General features: G+C 42.3%; 1 long non-coding RNA gene across 1 annotated transcript; it reads right to left on the bottom strand.

Annotated features, from left to right (window-relative positions):
• Positions 1-840: 840 nt before the first annotated feature.
• LOC119872512 lies at positions 841-20,954 on the bottom strand. Its single transcript, XR_005362002.1, has 5 exons — positions 20,441-20,954; positions 19,898-19,978; positions 18,286-18,361; positions 6,158-6,220; positions 841-3,850 (listed from the first exon to the last, which is right to left on the bottom strand). It is a non-coding gene; the product is annotated as an uncharacterized LOC119872512 (long non-coding RNA).
• Positions 20,955-21,596: the final 642 nt, after the last annotated feature.

Genomic DNA, 21,596 nt, shown 5'->3' with positions numbered 1-21,596 from the left:
TTTGCTTAGTTTATAAACTAAATTAGTTTATTTATTTCTTTGATTTCATTCATCAGAGTTTTGTATTTTCCTCATAAAGATCTCGTCCAGCTTTTATTAGATTTATACCTAAGTGGGGTGCCTGAGTGGCTCAGCCAGTTAAGCGTCTGCCTTCAGCTCAGATCATGATCCCAGGGTCCTGGGGTTGAGCCCTGCATCCGGCTCCCTCTTGGCAGGGAGTCTGCTTCTCCTTCTCCTTCTGCCACTCACCCTGCTTGTGCTCATTCTCGCTACTTCAAATTAAAAAGAAAAGATTTATACTTAAATATTCATTTTTGGGTGTGCTAATAAAAATGCTGGTGTTATTACTTTCAAATTCCACTTATAATTTCTGGTATATAGAAAAGTGATTGACTTTTTGACATTAGCTTTATATCCTATTAAGCATTATATTAGTTCTAGGAGGTTTTTTTTTTCGTATTGATTCTTTCTGATTTCCTACATAGACAATCATATCATCTGCAGACAAAGACAGTTTTATTTCTTCTTTCCGAATTTATATATCTTTTATTTCTTTTTCTTGTCTTAGTACATTAATTAGGAATTACAGTACAATTTTTTAAAAAAGATTTCATTTATTTATTCATCAGAGACACACAGAGAGAGGCAGAGGGAGAAGCAGACTCCAAGCAGGGAGCCCAATGTGGGACTCGATCCCAGGTCTCCAGGATCAGGCCCCAGGCCAAAGGCGGCGCTAAACCACTGAGCCACCCGGGCTGCCCGGAATTACAGTACAATTTTTAAAAGCAGCAGTGAAAGGGAACTTCTTATCTTTTTTTTTTTTTTTTTTTTAGTTTAAATTCTAGTTAGTTGACATACAGTTCGATATTGGTTTCAGGAGTTAGAATTCAGTGGTTCATCACCTACGTATGATATCCAGTGCTCATCTGAACAATTAAGTGCCCTCCTTAATGCCCATCACTCATCTATCTTCCTTACCTTACTCTGATCTTTGTGGGAAAGTTTCAAGTTTATCACCATTAAATATGATGTTAACTATAGGGTTTTTTTTTGGTATACTTTTTTATTGGAGTTCGATTTGCCAATATATAGCATAACACCCAGTGCTCATCCCGTCAAGTGCTCCCCTCAGAGCCTGTCACCCAGTCACCCCAATCCTCCCCGGCCCACCTCCCTTTCCACCATTACAGGGGTTTTTTGTAGATGTGCTTTATCAAGCTGAGGAAGTTCCCTTCTATTTCTAGTTTACTAAGCACTTTTATCACAAATGAGTACTGGATTTTGTCAAATGCTTTTTCTGCATGTATTAATATGATCATGTGATTTTCATTCTTTAGCCTCTTGATATGATGGATTACATTAATTCATTTTTAAATGGTGAACCAGCCTTACATACTTGGGATAAATCCTTCTTGTTCATGGTATATAATTCTCTTTTATCCATTGTTGAATTCTCTAATATTTTGTTGAGGATTTTTCCATCTATGTTCATGAGAAATATTATACTTTTCTTTTCTTATAATGTCTTTGATTGTGGAATTAGGGTTACACTGGCCTAATGGAGTGAGGTAGTAAGTATTCCCTCTGCTTCCATTTTCTGAAAGAGATTATAGAAAATTAGTATAATTTCTTCCTTAAATGTTTGGTAAAATTCACTAGTGAATCCATCTGGTTAAATTAGTATCCCAGAACATAGAGCAAAAAAAGCAGAGAAGTGAATTATGAGAAGAATGAAAAAATGGAGAAGTAATATAAAAGAATATAAATCTACTCAGTATGATTTTTTTAAGGTTAAGAATTTATCCCCCAAATGGAAGAAAATTTTCCATACCTGTAGACAAATAAAAGGACACATGGAAGGACCTATAAGGTACCCAGCACAATTAGTGTAAAAAATGCTCACACTTAAATATATCCGTGTAAAATGTCTTAGGCCAAAAATACTTCATGATTATGTGGTGGTGAGTAAGCAGGACAAGTTAGACTTGCTGGAGTAAAAATCAGGTTTGCATCAAACTTTTTTCCTTGGGATATGAGAGAAACACCTTTAGAACACTGATAGAAATTGATTTTGAATAATTCTAAGCCCACCAAAAGCTATCATTGAAATGAGAGAATAAGATGGTAAAAATAGAATCTTTATCTGAATATATGATGCTTCTTGAAATAATAATTTGAGAATTTATTCCAGCAGGATATAGACAAGAGTAAGACAAGAAATTCAAATAACAATTGACCAAGCCCAGTTGCTTAATACAAAGCAAGATTGGAAGAAAAAAAAACAAAAACAAAAACAAACCAGCACAAAAATTCATGCAATAAAAAACTAAAAATGAAAACCCCCCAGGAAAATAATATTGAAAAGTAGGATTCAAAAGTTAGCAACCCAAGTTAGATTAGCAAATGAAGAAAAAATCGCTTCAAGAAGAAATAAATTTTCTTTAAAGTGCTGCAGAATCTAGATTATTATTCTAGTGAGAAAGTGAAACCATATGGTAATAATACGGTATAAAAATTCAGTGCCCTGCTTCCTCTACTTTCTCCTTCCTCCTCCCATTTTACATATGTGCATTTCTTTTTCTATCGGCACAGGTTAAATGAAATAGTTTCATCACTTTTACTCGCAGTTCACATACACATTAAAATATGAGCTCTATGAAGGCAGGGATTTTTTTCTCTCTTTTGTTCACTGATATATACCTAGCACTTAGCACAGTGCTGGTACAGCATATGCAATCAATAAATATTTTTTTATTTGAATAAAATAAAATTATATAATCAATAATATGCATTTAAGTAAAATATTATAAGTTCTGGCTATTTTTAGACTAAAACAGCCAAAACACAGAAACATTAATTATATCAGAAAGAATAAATGCTATAAATTTTGACAATGTAAATGAACTATATGATAAACTGAAGTTGTGACCCTGGGGATGATCATGAGAGAAGGAGAGAAAGGGAAGGTATAAAATATCTCATTATCTTAGAGGGAGGTCATGAGATCCTGCCTAAAATTGATGGGTCATGCAATGGAGGGTTGGATATATTGTCTGTATCTAAAGGAATAATAAAAAATGAAATATATCTGGCAGTGGTTGTTGAAGGAAAGTGTAAATGAGAGCCAAGATCCTCATCTTTCAAAAGGGGGCCCATCAGCTATACTTTGAAGTTGTTACATCAAAAATAAAGGGATAATAAATTATTGTTGTGGAGTTTTGCCTCAGAAGGATTAAAAATAGAAAACTTTTAAGCTGTTACTTCTGGGGAATGCCATTGAAAAAGACCTTTACTTAAAAAAAAAAAAATTACTCTCTAGTACCAACTGAATTTTTATTGCCATGTGCCATATTTTAAAAGTGATATTTTTAATTTAAAAATAGTTTCTAGAAAAGAGAAGAATTTTTAGGACAGAAGAAAGGATCCAACTGTTTGCAATTACATACTGTCGACCAGCAAAGACCATCAAACATTTTGCAAACATTATCTGATGGTGAGTGTCAGAATCTACATTTGCCAGATGGAGACATTCAGACAACGATGGAAGTGACTTACCCATTTTCAGTGCATCTGTGACCAGCCAGTGATAAAACCCAGGCTTCCTGGATTTGGAGGCCAAAGATAGATTTGGATTGATTTCTTCTTGGAAAAACCACCACATATTAGTATGATGATAGTTAAGGAAGAAATCCAAACTAATAGATGGCACACTCTGTGTTTAGAGCTTGGAAAATGCCTGTATTTTTCCACCCAGTAATCTGGTGCCAAAATGCACATTGCCTGTCAAGAAAAAGGCCAGTGCTTCTCTGAAGCACCTGATTGGAATATATATCATTTCAAGAACTTGTGCCTGTGAAGATAAAAAATGACAATCACTGTAACAACCACAATTAATTTTTAAGGTTCACTGTATATGTGAAGATTTCTGCCATTTTGTGGCTACTTGGGAAACTATGCTTAATTAGCTTGATGACTAATTGTGATTATTCTACCATATGCCTTTATTATTAATTCAGACTACTAGCCCAGGTGGAAAGGAGCAAAAATATTTGACTGATCTGGATCATTTTACTTACTTGTTTCACTCTTAATGTGAATTTTAAAATATTTATTTATTTACTTGCCCGGCTTCACTATTCATTAAAACACAGAAAGGGAGAGAAGGGAAGCCATTAAATTATTATAGTAGATTCCTCTTGTTTTGTCAGTACAGTTTCTTCTCGCTCTTCCATCCTATTCCTACTCCTACTCCACACACAAACACTTCTGAAAACTGGTCTATATCAGATGAGAGTGGCCCAATGGCCAAGGTAAGCACTGGACCAAAGTAGCTGCAGAATTTCCGTGAGAATTTGAAAGAAAGAGTTGTGAGAGCCAGACTCAACCTGGCTGGTTTTTTGAGAAAAGGAGAGCTGTTTAAGGTAAGGAGCTATTGGCTGCCATATTTTCTAGGGTGTGGAGGAGAAAAGAGAAAGGAAGAAGAAAGTCAGTGTACAGAGAGGAAACAAGGTGAGAGGCAAATAGAGTCGGCCATGCATTAACCTTTTTTTGTATTGTGATAGAGTATGTATAATGTAAAGTTTACCATTGTAATCCTTTTTTGTTTGTTTTTCAGACAGTGTGAGCTTGTGCACATGTGTATGAGTGGCAGGAGCGGGGAGGGGGAAGATAGAGAGGGAGAGAGAGAATCCCAAGCAGACTCCAAACTCACTGGGGAGCCCAAAACGGGGCTTGATCTCCATTCTGGGGTCATGACCAGAGCCGAAACCAAGACTTGGACACTGAGCCACCCAGGTTCCCCCATTGTAATTCTTCTTGAGTGTACAATTCAGTGGCATTAAGTACATGACATTGTTGTGCAACCATCACCACCATGCATCTCCAGAACTTTTTCATTGTCCCAAATTGAAGCTCTATATCCATTAAACAATACTTCTCTATTTCTCCCATACTCTCAGCCTTTAGTCATTTTTTTTTTTTTTTAGCCTTTAGTAATTACTATCCTACATTCTTTCTCTATGAATATGACTCTTCTGGGAATTAATCATTCTTACCAGGGTTTTGTTGAAAGCTGCATCAGCAACTTACTGTCTCTGAGATCCAATTTCACCCTTCAATACAGGCTCCACAATAATGGATGGAATTCCTTTAAGCATTTCTCCTCTACAAAGAGCACCTGTTAAGCTTTCTCAGCAGAGGGTACTAGAGGGGTAATGCTGGAGGAAGGGGCCCTCCTGCTGGTTCTGGCATCCACACTGTCAGTGGTGGTACTCTGACCCAACCACAGGCCCAGAGCTCATGGTCCTTTGGTGACTTTACAGCCTCAACCTGGCCAATGATTACCTTCCTGTGGCCTTCTTGACATGGACACCATATCTTCCAGGCCTCCTGTCTGCTGTGGTACCTCACTCTCTCTGCATGCTCAGGTGTCAGACCACTGGCTACAGTTTTTCTATACCCCACCTGTGCCCCAGAGAATTGCTTCCTGCTTGTCAACTGATTGTAAGACTAGTATGGTCTGGGCAAATCTCTGCCATCCGGTGGTTACAATCCTAGCCTTGGGAAGGGGGTCCCCCTTTTATGCCTGTCCTTGCTTGGTACTCTCCTTCAGTCCTAGGGTACCATATAGAGTTCTCCTTATTTTATAAGTGCTCTTTTATCAAAATGTTTAAAATATTTATATTAAACTTCCCTTATTTAAGTCACTGTGTGGTTTCTGTCTGATGTTTACATCTGACAGATATAAACCAGGATAATCCTGCACTAACCTGAGTGTGTGGTTGCCTCTTCTAGAAATGGAAGGGAAAGTCTTGACTGCATTTGAAACTCTGATTGATAGTTTATTTCTGAACTGTATCTACCTACTGACTACTACCTTCCCAAGACAAATTTGTTTCTTCAAAATAAATTCTAGCTTTTGTCTTTAAGAGAGCTAAAGTGTATCTCTGTTACTTGAAACCAAGAGAATCATCACTGATAAAAATGTAGCTTCACATTCTCTCAAATATGGCTCAGAAAAAAGGATAGAGGGATAAAGAAAGAGTACTCTAAAGGCAGAAGAAAAGAGGGGAAGGAAGACTATGCCGAGGATTAACACGACAGCAAATTCTCAATTGAGCTTGATTTTGATGTTAGGGCTTCAGGTCCCGTGACTCACCTCTCTTGTCACCACTGGAGAATTCGCCCAAGGGGAGTCAAGTGAGGCACTGGCCCAGTGATTCTGAATGCAAAGGAACATGGCTGAGGTCAAATGAAGCCTCCTACTCCCACTTCAACCAGACTTTGGGATCTGTTCATCCAGTGTGTATTTGAGAGTTGAGTGTGAATAGCCAATCCAAGTTCACTCACCAGCTGGTGTAAGGACCAGGGCTGCCTCACACCCTCAACCACCAGAGGGTAGAGTAGGAGCCCACTAGCTGGCACCACACTTCTGGTGAAGGGAACATTCTGGACTGGTTCTGCTCAGCAGACAGAGTAAGTCCCTGCCTGTTAGTAAAGCATGTCCTAGTAAATGTCAGACTTTTGCCAATCACATTTGCCATTTCTGTCTGAGAAGGAGTGAGCAATGGGGAGGAGAGAGAGAAGCTTCCTCCCCTGCATTTCTCTTCATAGGAAGAAAATACCAAAATGTTGGTGTTAATTCCCTCCTCCATGAACCGAGATGGGAATTAAGGGAGAGAAAAAGAATACAAATGTCCTCCCTTCCAATAGTTACTTTTCCTTTATCTATCCAATGAAGTTTTTTTTTTAAAGTCTTCAGTGTTTGATGAATTATACTAATTCATGAATTATGCTAATCACAGAATCATTTTTATCTTTCAAAGTGCCTTTTTTCACAGTAAAAAAAGAGTCATACGTTAACCCTCAGTAGAGAGTGCAACTTGAGATGCTTTTGTTATGAATGGAGTGAAGCTAAGTGGATCTATCCACCCTCTTTCACCTAGGAGTACAAAGTTGGATAAGATATAGTGTGCCTTTTAAAAGTGGGGTACTTCCACTCATATTGTGCTTCTCTTGGCTTTGCCAAGGAGAAAGCTAATTAAATTTGGCTCCAACCAATCATAATGGATTATAACGCAAGAATGGGTTTTACAACCAAACAGAACAGATGCCACAGCAAAGGGAAGGGATGCTGGCTGGAAACAGTGGAGCAGGCTATGTTGTATGATTCAGGTGCATACAGCTCTGAATCTGTGAGAATCTAACCCTAAGATGGTAGAAAGGACTGCAGGGAAGCCCCTGACTGTTCTGACTGAAGTCGTATCTTCTGATCTAAATCAACTGCATCTGAATATACTAAAAGAGAAAAATCTGCTAGGTGGGGCACCTGGGTGGCTCAGTGGTTGAGCATCTGCCTTTGGCTCAGGTCATGATCCTGGGGTCCTGGGATCAAGTCTTGCATCAGGCTCCCCAATGAGAGCCTGCTTCTCCCTCTGCCTGTCTCTGCCTTTCTCTCTGTCTCTCATGAATAAATAAATAAAAGCTTAAAAGAAAAAAAAAAAAGAAAAAAAGAAAAACCTCCCAGGCAGTTAGAGATTTACTGAGAATATTTTCCCTGAAACCTACTCTTGCCATAGTCTTAATCCATCAGTACATCGCAACACAGTTTTTCTAGTTACCCTGGCCAAAGCTCTGGAGTCAACCATTTCTCATCTTTTTACTCTAATATCCCACATTAGCACTGTAAGCAAATCTTGGTCATTCCATCTTCAAAATATGTCCATTAGCTGACTACTTCTTATCACTACTATTACTATTTTCCAGGCCATGCCACCACTGTTCTTGCCTGGATGGCTGCAGTAGTTTCCTTACTGTCTGCTTCCCCACTTCATTCTATTCCTAACCTGACGGCCAAAAGTGATTCCATTAAAACAGAAGTTAGGTGGTGTCACTCTTCTCCTGCAAGGCCCTATACCATCTGGATTCCCATTACCTCTCTGATTTTCTTTCCCACTAGGACAGTGTGGTGGGCCTGATGACAAAAACTGGTCCTAATTTTCCACCCTTCACTATATTCACACCCTTTGACTTCAAGAGTCTCCCCGTAAAGAAGTGGAGTTTGTTCTCCATCTCTGGAAACTAAGCTGCTTTAATGAATTGCTTTGGTCAGTAGAATGTAGTAGAAGTGCCATTGTTTCAGTTCTGAACTCAGACCTTAAGAGGTCTTGTGTGTACTCTCCTTCCTCACCATCTCCTCTCTTTCACTCCTCTTCTCTTCTCCTCTTTCTCTCTTCTTTCTTTCTCTTTTTCCTTTCTTTCCTCTTCCTCCTCCCTCCATACTCCTGCTATGACATGAGAACAGAACATCATCCTACTGGAGGATGTGAGGCACACAGGCATATGAAGCAGAGCTAAGTCAACCCAGCTGTCTTATTGAAAACCAAGATAGGTAAGAGAGCTCAGGCAAAGTCAGCAAAATTGTGCTGATTTGCAGCTAACTGCATAGGCGTGAGTGCGCCCTGACAAGCTCATCTCATCTCAACAGAACCACCCAGAGGATCTGTAGACTCATGAGTAAAACTAAATGCTATTGTGTACCACTGAGGTTCTGAGGTTGCCTGCTACTCACCATTCTTGTGGGATAGATGACTGATAGAGTAACCCCCCCACCCCCACCCATTCTTCTCCAGCCATAATAGCCTTCTGAAAAGCACCGGCCATACTTCTACATCAGAGGCTTTGTAGTTACTGTTCCCTCTGGCTAGAATCCTCTTCCTGGATCCACCTCACTCTCAATAGCTGCATGCCTTGATCCCTAACCTTCAGATCTTCTTCTAACACATTCTATTCTTCCTTTTCAACTTTAACTTCCTCCTTAGCACTTGTTACTATCCAATATATTTTACATATTCCTTATCTTTCTTGCTTATTGTCTAACTCCCACACAAGCTCCTTGGAAGCAGAGATTTTTACCTTTTTTTATTTGCTACTGTATTCCCATACCTAGAATAGTGCCTGGCACATAAAATAATAAAGCAATACACACATTTATCAAATAAGTAAATGAATGAATGTGAATTCCCCCCGGAATGGTAGAAGTGATCAGAAAATGTTTTAATTTTTAAAAACTGATGAGATTAGGCAGCTCAGATGGCTCAGCGGTTTAGCGCCGCTTTCAGCCCAGGGCCTGATCCTGGAGTCCTGGGATCAAGTCCCACATCAGGCTCCCGGTGTGGAGCCTGCTTCTCCTTCTGCCTGTGTCTCTGCCTCTCTCTCTCTCTCCTCTCTGTCTGTGTTTCTCATGAATGAATAAATAAAATCTTTTAAAAAAACTGATGAAATTAAAAATCCCAGAATTATATTAGTTTTATCTAACTTCTCTTCTTCTCCACCACCATGACTCTAGTCATAACCACCCTGAGCTTCTGTCTGGATTGCTGCTATTGCTTCCTTACTAGTTTTTCTATACCTGGCCCTGCTCCATACAATCCATCACAGCCAGGGGGGTCTTTTTAAAGAGAAAACCAGATTGAGACTGAAATCCTTAGCATTGTTGAACAGGATCTTCAAGATCTAGCTCCTCCCTACCTTTCCATCTTTAACTCATACAGACTCTTCTCATTCTCCTTGCTAGCTTACCAGTCCTAAGGTTTCTTAAAATCACTGTGACCCTTCCTGCCTCAGGACCTTTCCAAAAGCTGTTTCCACTCCCTGGGAATGCTCAACATCATCCCTTGGCCTACTCAGCCCCGATTCATCCTTCTGATCTCATCTCAAGGATCACTTCCTCAGGAAAGGCTTCATAATTCAAAGCTTTTTCTTTAAGGCACACAACGCAGGTTATAATGGTAAATTTGTGTAAGTCGTTTAATGTCTGCTTTTCCCAACATTCTGGAGACCCAGTGAGTGAGGACCTAAACTATTCACCAGGCCATTTGGCTAAGTTTGGCCTCAGATTCTGACAAGCCCTTTGTAGTTGAGAGGCTTGCAGTGTCAATCTGGAAACCCATGAGGAAAAGGGCTTTTGCATAATGGGTTGAGTCTTCCAGGAAAAGCTCAGCCCTGATGATATTTTTGTTTCTTTCTAAAGCCACAAAGGTCTATAAACCACTCCTCTCCCTGACCACCACCAGTCCATTAGCAGTAGGAGCTGGAGAGAATATTTACATTCTAAGGGGTTTGCATTGAAGAATGGCACCTCTTGTCACTCTTGCCTTGTCATGATTTAGAGGACAGCCATTAGCAACAGAAATGAGCACAGCAAGAACAGCAGAAGCAGTGATGATCAACTCTAGCTAGGATTTCTGTCTTCTCTTGCTGTGAACGCACTGCCACAGGCTAAGCAGATTAAAGCAACACAAATTTATTATCTTACAGTTTTGTGGATCAGGCATCTGAGCACAGCTCCACTGGATCCTGGCTCAGGGTCTCACAAGGCTGCAGTTCTCACCTGACCTTCAAGGTCCTCATCTGAGCCCATGCAGATTGTTGGTAAAATTCCATTCCTTGTGGGCTGCAAGAATGGGTTCCCCGTATTTTTGCTGGCTGTCAACTGGGAATCATGCTCAACTCTCGAGGTCACTTGCTCTCCTTGCCACACGGTCCTCAGAGACCATTCACTACATGGATATTTAGGGTTTTTTTCAAGGCCAGCTGGAAGGCACTTTCCTGACTTCTTCCTTGTGACCAGCAGAGAGCTTACCTGATCAGGCCAGGTCCACCCTGAGAAGCTCTCATTCGCCATACAATATAACATATTGTGGGGGTGATACCTCGTGGTATTCGGAAGTCCCGCTGCACTCGAGGGGATTATATGGGGCATCACACTGGGGGATCCCGCCTACTACAGGCAGTTAGGACAGCTGATAGTAATACTAAAACACTACTGAGTATCCATTGCCAGCACTGTGCCAAGTGCTTTGCAGCATTTAATCTTTACTTTTTAATAGATTTATTTACTTATTCAAGAGAGACACAGAGAAAGAGGCAGAGACATAGGCAGAGGGAGAAGCAGACTCCCTGTGGAGAGCCTGATGTAGGACTCAATCTCTGGACCCCAGGATCATGACCTGAGCCAAATGCAGATGCTCAACCACTGAGCCACCAGGCGTCCCGCAGCATTTAATCTTTAAAATAAACTATAAGGTAAGTTCTATTACTTTCTCTGTTTTATAGGTGAAGAAACTGATGCTCAGAGGCCAGGTGACTTCATCCAATTTCCCACAATCAGTAAGGAACATAACCTACATTTTGAACTCTGGTCTTTCTGACTCCAGAACCCATTCTGATTATCCACTTTACCTCATCGCACCTGGTTCTCCTATAACCAGTAGAATGATGATTATCACTGTTGTATGGCTGTAAACACTGGTAGTCCTGCCCACACCTCGGGAAATAGGTCCTTCATGAAATTGTTCTTAATTAACCTTTAATTAATTAAAATGTGTCATCCATATCCTACAAAGAACCCTAACTGATAATCACTTTAAACTCTTAGTGGAATTATTGATGTAGGCATAATCTGGCAGTAAAAGCTTTAGGCATGCAGTTATTGGGGCACTGGACACTTGCATAGTACTGCTAAAATGATACCACACTGTTTACTTCCTAGTCACAACGATGAAAACTTAATGCTACAAGGGAAGGATAAGATTGCCATTTGCCTTATGTGGTCAATGCTAGGATCCCTCATGGTGGGTCAATCAGAACATACATATCTTATGACAAAATGCAGTACGAAGTTCAAATCTCCTATGATAACGATCTAGCTAACAAGGCCTAACCTGAGTTCATTTTGCCTTTGCGTTTTACTTCCAGTTTATAAGAAATAAGTGGGTTAGAGAAACAAGCTAAATAATGGCAGAGAGAAACAACTAGTCAAATCTAGAGTTACGATGTTTTATAGGTAATTGCCCAAATCATTTTACAAGTATTGTATCATGTCTATGCTTGGCAAAAGAGCTTAAGAAATATCCATGCAATGATAATGATATTTATTCATGCATGAATTGGTCCCTAATTGGACAAACCAGGTTGAAAGGACATCTGGGGGATGATTTAGGTAATCAAATGTGGCCCAGGTATTAAATAAGATGTGTTGACATGGAAAGTTTAAGATTATTCACCTAAAAAAGAAAGCAGTTACAAAACACTTTTTTAACAACTTAAAAAATAGTATTTTCCTCATTTTTAAAAAGATGTAAAAATACATAAGTTCTGGAAGGATATACAATAAGATTGACAGTGGTAATCTCTAGTTGGTGGAAATAGTGCTTTTATTTTCTTATTTTGTTTATCTGTCCATGTGATGCTTTGTAATTACAAGAGAGTTTTAATTGAATAAGAAGGAAAGAAAGTGATCAGTATATAAGTTTTAGCCTAAGCCACAGGTGTAAGTGAGATTGCCCAGAGAAAGGGCTATGAAGAATAAAAGGGCTAAGAACACAGCATTTCAGAAACATCAAGATTTCAGAGAAGACTGGGAATGGAGAGCTGGTCAGAGAGTGAGGAGGGGGCCATGAGGAAACAGATGAAGCAGGGAGGCCAGGGAAGGAGACTGTTTCCAGAAGGAGGGGAGAGTCAGGTGTATTAAATGCTAAGGACGGGCAAGCAGGGGGAGGAGTAAGAGGCCACTGACTTTGCCATAGAAGTCAACAAAGACTTTTTGGCACGTGGAGACGTAAGGAACAAGAGATGGTTCTCAAAAGGAGTGGGTAATGCGGGGAGGGACACAAGACAGTAAGTAAGGGTAAGCAGCAGTGCCCATCCTTGCACAAGGTGGAGGACCAGGATGAGGTGCCTTCAGGTGAGTTCCAGGGAAAGGACCACCCGCCTCCAACTCCTTTGTCCAGCGAGAGTGGCGCCCCCTAGAGGATGGAAAGGGAAGACTCTGTGAAGCACATAGAGGGAAGAGTGAAGCAATTTATGGGCTGGTTAGAGGCCAGTGGAATGAAGAAATTGAAAACCTAAGAGGAGAAGGAAGGCTCATTTGTGGCACAGGATGCCCAAGTCACAGAGGAGGGAACCTGGTGGAGAGCAGAGGAGGCCGATGAGCGTGTCAGGGACTGAGGCGGGCTTCCTCTGAATCAGAGTGAACATTCAGGAGCCAGGACCCAAACCAGGCAACTCTCAGCTTCTGTTCAAGTCACCAAACTGGTGATGATTAACGTAGTATACTTGGAAAGCAGATTTTCCAAGGGGCGGTGTGCTGGCTTTGGAGTTCTGCTAAGCCACGTTACCAGGCACTAGATCCTGTGGGCCTCACACACTGTTGGGGCAGAAGGCTGCCAGCATGATGGGATTGGTGGTGGTGGTGGTGGGGGGGGAGGGGGGGTTGAAGCTTCTTCACCCTGGGAATATCTCCCAAGGGTTTTTCTTAATGACAGGTGGTGTAATGAAGTGAATAGACAGTGTGAGGTCTGGGGTCAGCCGTTGAGTTTACAGTCCATCCCCTCTGTCCCAGATACTTCTTGAACATTGGTTTGACTTATCACCGTTTATCACATACCCACAGGGTGAAAAGAGCACTATTCTCAGTACAGCCCATGACATTTTATTTGATCCAGAATCTGTTTGGAGAAGGGGCTGGAATATTCTGGGGCTGTGTATGCCATAAGAAATACGCCACAGTTCTTGTGTGCCTGGATCAGAGACCTGCCTCCCTGAAAAAAATAAGCCCGAAGGAAGAACAAAGGTGCAATACTTGGCCTGATAATTTCCTTTCTTTCCCTGTACTCTCTTCCCAGTGGCCCATCACTTGATAAGAAAACCCCAATGCCTTCTGGCCTCTTCTGGCCCACCCAGTCCTGCCTTGGAGCCGCTGACCACAGCAGCAAACTGTCCCCAGGTCAGCAGGTCTCAGATGTGCATGCAACACCCCACACAGGGGCTTCACAGAGACCACAGCCGTCTTCCGGGGGATCCAGCAGCTGCTCAGGGTCGAGCAGCTCGGAGTGCATTAATCACACGTTATTATTCCCCCACTGCTCTGCTTGCTGTGTCAGTTAGATCTGGGACAAGCTGTTGGTCAGAGGGTTTTCTCCCTGGTGCCTGTTTGTAGACACTCATCTTTCCAATTTATCCTTCAGGCGATAGTTTGTAGGACAGGAGCGGGATCCCCCATTTCCCTCACAGCTTTAGGAGCTCTGGGGCTTTGCACAAATGTGTACAAAGTGTAGAGACTCCAGCCAAGAGAGGAGAGTGGGAAGGAAAACTGCAACGGGAGGGAGAGCTGGAAGGTGCTGGGCCATTAATTATAGCTCAGTGGGGATGGGGAAGGAAATGGCAAGTCAGAGTGGAGCTCCAGAGCAAAAGCAAACAGGAAGGTTTTAATGAGAAAATCCCTGAAAGGAAATGACTCCATGGTTTGGGAAAAGGGGGCTCTGGCCGGGCTGGAGGCCGACACGTGTGTAGCCCCATCCAGAGGGAGGGAGGGGAGTCAGCCGGAAGGGGGTCCACCTCGGAGAGGAAGGGCTTTCTTTTTGGCACCAAGACATAGCAACCAGCCTCACTGTCCACCCAGGGTTTTGCCCCACATGCCCCTGGAATGGGTTGGAGAGGGAGTCTCAGGGCCAGAATGGCTGCTCCATCTGCTGCACGGTTGAAAAAAAGCATCTTGACTCTGTATGGGACGGGAGGTTGAGATTGTGTGGTCAAAGATCTGTTTGGAGAAGGGGCTGGAATATTCTGGGGCCGTGAGCCCATGAAGGATGCACAACAGTATTTCCAGGGCCTGGAACAGTTCTAAAAAAAAAAAAAAAAAATGCCGATAGAGAGGACAATCTCATTAAAGACTTGGTGTGTGAATCACAGAGAGAAGCATTTTCTGATTCAAAAATCAGGGCCTGGCATCCAAGAAAATGTTTTTTTCCTGGTTTCTGAATTTTTGTACTTGGAATGCCTTAAAATGGCAAAAAGTGAAATCATACCGATCATAAATGTAACAAAATTGATTTATTAAAAAATTATAACATTGTACGAAATTGGAAGTTTCCTGGAGAATCCAGCATGGATGGACACTGGGTTTGAACTGGAGCCTATCTGAGCAGAGCTAAGGAACTCTTTTTTTTTTTTTTTTAAGATTTTATTTATTCATGAGAGAGAGAGAGAGAGAGAGAGAGAGAGAGAGGCAGAGACACAGGCAGAGGGAGAAGCAGGCTCCATGCAGGGAGCCCAACATGGGATTCGATCCCGGATCTCCAGGATCACGTTCTGGGCTGCTGGCGGCGCCAAACCGCTGAGCCACCCAGGCTGCCCAGGAACAACACTCTTCAAATCATCAATTTGTTCAGAGGTGGGGGGGAGGAGAAGAGGGGAGATCAAGTTTCCTTCAAAGGGTGGGGGCGTGGGCAGAGAAACTGAGGTCCTCTGGTGTGTTCAGGGACTAGGATGCTGGGGCCAGGGACCTAGACTTGAGCCCTTGCTTGTCACTGTCCTAGCTGTGTCTCAGGCAAACCTGGGGTCCCTGATTTGCAAAGCCAGGACAGTACTGAGCCCACTGGGGACTGTGAGTATTCCAGCCATTCCACTGGCCACCTCGTCCAGTACCTGGCATGGACGGGCATGTGTAAATGTCAGCTCCTTTGCTCTCTCCATCCGACCTCAGTGATGCATGGAAGGATGCCACAGCTTTGGAGGGTGCCAGTCACTGAAAACCCCTGGTGATTTAGCAGACATTTGGGGACTCCTTCGGAAGCACCTCTTCAATTGCTGTCTGCTGCCCAGTGCCCACCGCAAACCAGCAATGGGCTGGGCCTCTCACTGGCTGGAAAACAGCACAGAGAGGAAGCAGTGAAGAGTCTGGGAGGAAACAAAGTTTCCTGTTCAATGAGGGGTGGGCAGGGCGAGGGAGAGCCTGGCAATTCTGGTAGAGCAAGAAAACAAGGGCAGTAATGGGGGGAAATATAAACCCAATCAAACTGCGGAGACCCCGCACCCCCCACCATGGTGCATTTTATCTGACCCGAGAAGCAGCCTGGGCAGAAAGAATGTGGGAACCTCAATTATGTTACAAATGATCACGAGGAACTTCCAGCCTTAGCTGATCCAGCAGGCAGCTCTTTTCAGCGACTTAAAAGGGCATTTAAAAGCCACTCACCAAGGCCCTCCTACAAGGGGAATGGGGGAGGACTTGTCATTTCTACCCAAACCCTGGCTTTCGGCACTGTCACTTCTGCATACCCTGGCTTTTTCTAAAAAGGTCTCTGTCTTTTAAATTTCATCATTTACACCACTTGCTTCAATGATTCTGAAGTTGGCATGCTGCTCCATGATTTTGCTGCTTTCTGAATCACATGCTTTACCTCCGTTACGTACTGGGGCTTGGAGTCCAGCCTCAGAAGGAGGCTGCCAAAGCCTCCCATTCCTTTCCCAAGGCTAGCCAGTGACACGTGTGGTCAGAAACATTCTCTTCCTCAAAGTCTCTTTTTCTAATTCTAGATAATCCTTGAAGAAAGATCCTAGGCTGGGCCATGACTGCCTAAGAGTTTAAAACAATTCAGATGAATACATATTTGGGCATCTACTATATGTCAAGCCCGATGTGGGGGCGGGGTGCGAGGTGAGGACCCCTGGCTTCTATTTTAAAGGGCCTTGCTGCTTATAGGGGGACAATATGTGGGGTCTATAGGGGAGACCAACTCCCATAGGCTATGAGTAGAGGCAGACTGGCACAATGCAAACAGGTCACTGTTCTTGTGTTCATTTAAAACATATTTACTGAGTACCTATTATGTGCTATGCACTTTTCAGCATTCTCTGGAGATAGTAGGAGGAACAAGAATGTGGGGTCTAAGGTCAGCACTGAATCAAAGCCCTGCCTCTGAGGCAAGTAATTGTGTTTTAGGCAAGGTTCTTGAACTCTCTGAGCTCCAGATTTCTCACCTCAAAAGTGGAATCACAATCACAATAATATTATCTACAGACTTCTTAAGCGGAAAAGTAGTTATGGTGGATGGTCAATAAATGTTGGTGACTGTTCTAGGAGAGATGAATAGATAAGTATGATGGTTAGATAGGCAAGTGGGGAGGGTAAAGGCAATTAATTTGATTTCTTTCTGGCTGTGAGAAAATGCACAAGAGGGAGAAATGAAGCTGTATAGAGGCAGGATTCCAGATCAGGCTGTGCCTGAAGCTGTGTTTCCTCAAGGATTCACAAATTTACTAAGAGCATGTTTTAATTTTTTATGTTAACATTAAGTGTTGATGATTATCTCTAGATACATGCATACATATGTATGTATAATAAATATATATTCTTACAAGCTTATATATTTTAAGTTATCTGAATGTCTAATGTCTAATCCAATCACTGCATGATTTCAGACACATTTGTGTGATCACATTAATGTCAAGTAAAGTTGCTTTATTTATTTTCCTCTAACGAGGAAAGAATAGAGCTGGGCTTAATGTAGAAATGTTTTTGTATCTGCTGAAAGCTAAAAAACCCCCAGCAGGGTGCATTTTATCAGAAGGAAGGTTTAGAAGTAGTTGGAATTGAAGAAAGCTGAGCATGAGAGGTTGTCCGCACCCGGCGGGTGGTATTGTAGATGGGCTGATCTGGAAAGAGCTGGACTCAGACAGTCAGCACCACATTGTGAGATGAAGAGAGACTGGGTTTTGGCAAAACAGTCTCATGTCACATTTCATTCATATTATTAATCTTTATTTTCCTGGTTTTGTAGCTTTTGCCTTTTTGGGCGTTTGAATCAGAAATTTGTTTTAGGGCTTATTAAACATTAACATAAAATGGATTAATACTTGGTGTTTTATTGTAGAAGTTTAAATGACACATTAATAAAAATAATTTAGGCCTAACCTAGAGGTTCACTAGATCTCTTGGAGGCAGGGCGTGTCCCAGTGTAAGAGCAGACTGCTGGAACTCCATCCTGGGGGCAGAAGAAGGGCTGACTGGAAATGTCACTCTTCCGGGGCAGGGCAGGACTTGTGGCCACAGATTCCTAGGAACTGCAGGCAGGTTCTAGAAGTGTTACCAGAGGAGTTTGGATGGGTTCAATGGAGCATGTGTTACTGAGAAGAGATCTTTTCCCAACTTTCTCCTGCTTAACCTCCTGGCTACAGAGACCTTACCGTCTATTGCTTATCTCTACTTCATTCAGTTGCTTATGCAACGAGTGGCAGATCTGGGTGTGTCGGCTACTTGCTAGCTCAGGGATACAGCATGTGTATCATGGACTCACTGCACTGGCGTGGACCACTGTATATGCCCTGGATTCCCAATTTCTCATCCTTTTCTGCAGACCAAGTCTTTAGAATTCTACATGGAAGTCCCACTCCCACTTTTGCAAATAAACAATCAAGCTTCCTTTAGTTTGTTCAACCACATACCTGGAAGGGGACATGTACCAGGTGTGTCATTTTCTCCAGACTTTTTCTTGGTGCTGTCTGATTCTAGGTCAGGAACCTGCAAAAAAACAAGAATTCTGGAATTAGGGAGTCTCAGTGGATCAGTCTTTCCAAGGGATTTCGGGCAGGAACAAGTGTTAGGGAGCATTAGTAGAGGCAGTGAGTAAACAGGACATGATTGGCCAGGAAGCCAGAAATTTCCTGATAAGGCAGGAGTCTTATTTTTTAAGTTAAGGTAAGCTAGCTAAAGCTGAGTTGGAGGATTGTGACCGGTATTTGTTAAATTTCCTTGACAAGTGCATCTTATAACGGTGGGCTGACTTAGCTTCACATTTGTGATGTGGGCAGGGCCACTGAAGTGGCCTCCATTTTGTGGGTCCTGATATACAAAGTAATTTTATCACATCTTAGGTTGGGTCCTTGGGAAGTAGAGCCTAAGGTTTGCCTCTGAGGACATGTGATTTATTGATTTATTCAGGAAAAACTTGTAAGTGAAAAAGGGAAGTAGAAAAGTAAAGGGGAGAGTAGAGCAAGGATGTGGTCTCAGAAAAAGCCTGACTTGATCTACAGAGGACTCTGGGACATAAGTGATATCACAGAAATGCTCCCACCATAAGGCATGAGGCCCAGATTTTTGTGGGTTGGGAAGCTGTTTGTGTATGTGTGTGTGCACGCACTGGGGAGGCATGACCTCACAGCTGAGGCATCTCCCATCAGCTGTAAGGGTAATTTCTAGAGAAAGGGGATACTGGGAATGTTAGCACACTCCTACTATAGGATGGGTGCACCATCCCAGAAAGAGGGATCTGGGTGAGAGACCAAATGAATCCGTCACACATAGGTTCAAATGCAGGGTTCACTTTCAAAAGTTAGCATGACCATTATATGAGGTAACTGAGAAAAGCACCTGGTACAGAAACTGTCCCTTCCTCTCCCTTCCAGCATTAAGAAGCAGAAATTCCAGAAGCCTGGGTGGCTCAGCAGTTGAGCGTCTGCTTTTGGCTCAAGGCATGATCCCTGAGTCCCGGGATCAAGTCCCACATCAGGCTTCCTGCAGGGAGCCTGCTTCTCCCTCTGCCTCTGTCTCTGCCTCTCTCTGTGTGTCTCTCATGAATAAATAAATAAAATATATATATATATATTTTTTTAAAGAGGCAGAAATTCTTGACAGGCTGACCCAATCCAAAAATCTACCTAATTCATACTCTGGCTAGACAAGAAGGTAAACCCATCACTGAAACCTTACTTCTCTGCACCACATGGTGGAATCCAATCCATGCCTGGCCCAACCACATGGTGGAATCCAATCCATGCCTGGTCTCCTGCTCACCCAAGGCCTTGGCTGTTGTCATTGCTCCTAAAGAATTAGTGTCTTTCCTGTCCAAAAGTCAGCCCTTTTGAACCTGTAGAGCAGTGCAGTGCTTCCCAAACTGTATTCCATTTAAGCTCTAGGTTAATGGAAGTTAGAGAAAGAAGGTTGTGGTAGGCAGAAAAATGTCTCTCCTAAAGACACTCCCCCCTAATTCCTGGAACCCATGACTATGTTGCCTTATGTGGCAAATGGAATTTTGCAGATATGACTAAGAGTACAGACCTTGAGATGGGGAGATTATCCTTGATTATCCAAGTACGCCCAATCTAACACATGAGTCCTTAGGTTGGAAATCTTCCATGGCTGTGGTTCAAGAGAGATGAGATGGAAGAAGAAGGAGGAGAGACTTAAAGTTTGAGAGGGATTCAACTCATCATTGCAGAAGTTGAAGATAAGGGAAGAGCCCAGGAGCCAAGGAATTCAGGCAGCCTCTAGAAGCTGAGAATGGCCCTCAGCCATCAAGGAAATGGGAATCTCACTCCTCTAACCACAAGGAACTCAATTCTACCAAGAATCTGAATGACTAAGGAAGTAGTTAGATCCTCTCATTGAACCTCAAGAAGGAACGTGGCCATGCTGACAACTTGATCTTATCCTGAGGAGACCCACATCAAACTTCTGATCTACAGACTGTATAATAATACATTTGTGTCATTAAGCTGTTACATTTATGATAATTTTGTTACAGCAGCAATAGGAAACTAATACAGAGCTCTTGATCAAATTAATTTGGGAAATGATGCTATAGATTATAGGACATATTACCTTGTTATGAGAGAGTCACAGTAAAACAAAACCAATAACAAAACATTCATTGAATCAAATAGCAGATTACTTGCTCACTACAAAGGGAGAGGCCAATGCTATCCTGATTCATAATTCTGTGTTCGGATAGCATCACATGTTGTGTGCAAATAGAGGGCTGCTGCATACCCACGGCATCACATTCCGTTGTCATAGTTACTCTCTGAAAAGAAAGATGCCCTGACAAAGACCAGATTGGCTGTGGTAAATGGTGGGAAGGTACCCTGAGGGTGGCCAGATGCTTCTACATTCATGTCAGAGACATTTTTCTGAAATTTGTATTCAGTCAACTCAACAGAAACGTGGTCATTTACATTTAGAAAATAGGAAGCCTATGTTAATGATGGATACTTCCTAATGAGCATTTGTCCTAACACTCAGGGAAACAACTACCAACAAAACAACGTTTTGAAATGGATTTTGCCTCAAATTAAGTACAACTACTGGCAACTTCTCTTATGTCATTTCCTACCTTTCTCCAACTCAATCCCTGCACTCTAGCTATGCTGGGCTTCCTGTTTGAATGCACCGAGCATATCCTTCTGCAGGAACTTCCTACCTGCTCTTCCACCAGCCCGGATTGCCCTTCCTGCAGATGTTTGCATGCTTCACTCCCAACCTCTATTCATTGAGGCCTCTGCTCAAATGTTCCCATCTCAAAGAGGTCTTCCCGATGCACTTTATCTAAAATAGACACTCTTCACAATATTGCCCATGTCCTTCCCAACTTTATAGTTCCTAACAGCATTTCTGTATTTATTTGAGTAGCTGGTCAGTACAGTCTACCAGACTGTAACCTACATGAAGGCCAGAACCTTGTTTCTTATTCAGTGTGTACTGCTAGTTTCTGGCTCATGGTGAGTACATTCGTTGACCATGTGAAGGAATTTCTTGGAGTTGTGGTTCTCCACTGCCATTCTAGCCGTCTAGCACTCAAATACTAGCTACCTCACCTTGCCCAATTTCTCCCAAACCTAATTCCTTCCTCTAGTCCAATGCAATTGATATGAAAGGTTGTATATTTCAGAGGTTGTCACCATAATGTATATCCCATTGCACCTGGCCCCCTTATAAATTGATGTTGATACTTCTCTGAGGAGTGTGTCCACGTTCTCTC

This window comes from Canis lupus, chromosome 7, assembly GCF_011100685.1.
Source record: "Canis lupus familiaris isolate Mischka breed German Shepherd chromosome 7, alternate assembly UU_Cfam_GSD_1.0, whole genome shotgun sequence".
In the NCBI taxonomy this organism is placed as follows: Eukaryota; Metazoa; Chordata; class Mammalia; order Carnivora; family Canidae; genus Canis; species Canis lupus.
Note: the sequence above shows the minus strand (reverse complement) of the source record. Positions and strands in the feature narration are given on the sequence as shown.